Raw genomic sequence first — 2146 nt, forward strand, 5'->3', positions numbered from 1 at the left:
GTTGTAGAAAACGTGTCACAAAACCTATATAGGGGTGGTGATGTCGAGCAGGCATGTCATATGAGCTGAGATATCCAGGTCGGTGCATGTATTATCGGCTTGAAGGCTTCGCTGATTGAGAAAAATTACACAAGTGAAATATATATGACTATGTATATGGAGTGAGTCTTGCCGGCATAAGTCATATATAAATAATATATGAAAATAATCATATAGAAGGCAATATGATTAAAAAGTTAAAAATAATGAAGTTTTACTGTTGTATTATTAAATTAGTGCAACAAAAAGATACGTTAGATGGTAATACTAAATAAAATAAAAGCATTGCAGAAAACGTGTCACAAAACCTTTATAGGGGTGGTGAGGTCGGGCAGGCATGTCATATGAGAAAAATTTCACAAGTGAAATATATATGACTATGTATATGGAGTGAGTCTTGCCGGCATAAGTCATATATAAATAATATATGAAAATAATCATATAGAAGGCAATATGATTATACAAGTTAAAAATAATGAAGTTTTGCTGTTGTATTATTAAATTAGTGCAACATAAAGATACATTAGATGGTAGACCTTAGTAAAATGAGCTGGTTGTAGAAAACGTGTCACAAAACCTATATAGGGGTGTGGTGATGTCGAGCAGGCATGTCATATGAGAAAAATTTCACAAGTGAAATATATATGACTATGTATATGGAGTGAGTCTTGCCGGCATAAGTCATATATAAATAATATATGAAAATAATCATATAGAAGGCAATATGATTAAAAAGTTAAAAATAATGAAGTTTTACTGTTGTATTATTAAATTAGTGCAACAAAAAGATACGTTAGATGGTAATACTAAATAAAATAAAAGCATTGCAGAAAACGTGTCACAAAACCTTTATAGGGGTGGTGAGGTCGGGCAGGCATGTCATATGAGAAAAATTTCACAAGTGAAATATATATGACTATGTATATGGAGTGAGTCTTGCCGGCATAAGTCATATATAAATAATATATGAAAATAATCATATAGAAGGCAATATGATTATACAAGTTAAAAATAATGAAGTTTTGCTGTTGTATTATTAAATTAGTGCAACATAAAGATACATTAGATGGTAGACCTTAGTAAAATGAGCTGGTTGTAGAAAACGTGTCACAAAACCTATATAGGGGTGGTGATGTCGAGCAGGCATGTCATATGAGAAAAATTTCACAAGTGAAATATATATGACTATGTATATGGAGTGAGTCTTGCCGGCATAAGTCATATATAAATAATATATGAAAATAATCATATAGAAGGCAATATGATTAAAAAAGTTAAAAATAATGAAGTTTTACTGTTGTATTATTAAATTAGTGCAACAAAAGATACGTTAGATGGCAATACTAAATAAAATAAAAGCATTGTAGAAAACGTGTCACAAAACCTATACATGGTGAGCAGTGTGTGCCCATCACGTATATATATGTATTGGATGCATATATTTCAGTTTGCATAATAGGTAATAATTATGTTATTACAAAAGTCTCATCCGACGTTTATATGTTTATATAATAACTATTATTATATAAGCATATGACGAATTAAATGTCTTATTCCAAAGGTGTTTTCGTAGCTAAAGAATTAATATTTTGTGAATAATTGAAAATCCTCAAGGACATTATAAAAATTATTTATTTTGGACGGAGGTTTTTACTAATATAATATTGTCTACACGTAAATGCAAAATTAGATAAAATTATCAATTTGTCATCAAAATAAAATAATTTTTATTCAATTAATTGAATTTAAATTATAAATATGCATGTGTGATATAATATATTTAGTAAGTTGAAATAAAATGATATTTTTGAACGATTATATGCATATATATTTTATATATAAGTATATATATTTATATAAACAATTGTGAATTATAACTAGCGAACGTGAATGCTATCTAATTGTGGCCACATTCGTATAGTACATGTCAAGTATAACATATATATATATACAATTATTGAATATTATCGTTTGTTATTCAAAAATATTTGTGAGTTGTCATGTATTTTACATATTTGAAGATTTATGTAATTATATTTTAAATATTATTTACATAATGAAATGAACATTATTCTGGTTGATCCTGCCAGTAGTTATATGCTTGTCT

The 2146-nt window shown here is 27.9% G+C and overlaps 1 non-coding gene across 1 annotated transcript in view; it reads left to right on the top strand.

The window, feature by feature from the left end:
* Window positions 1-2109: 2109 nt before the first annotated feature.
* The window catches only part of LOC133849950 (small subunit ribosomal RNA), a 1994-nt gene continuing 1957 nt past the window's right edge, over window positions 2110-2146 (top strand). Inside the window, exon 1 of the ribosomal RNA XR_009895536.1 lies at window positions 2110-2146. This exon is cut by the window's right edge and continues 1957 nt beyond it. This is a non-coding gene — a ribosomal RNA (small subunit ribosomal RNA).

This window comes from Drosophila sulfurigaster, unplaced genomic scaffold, assembly GCF_023558435.1.
Source record: "Drosophila sulfurigaster albostrigata strain 15112-1811.04 unplaced genomic scaffold, ASM2355843v2 ctg53_pilon, whole genome shotgun sequence".
Taxonomy (NCBI): Eukaryota; Metazoa; Arthropoda; class Insecta; order Diptera; family Drosophilidae; genus Drosophila; species Drosophila sulfurigaster.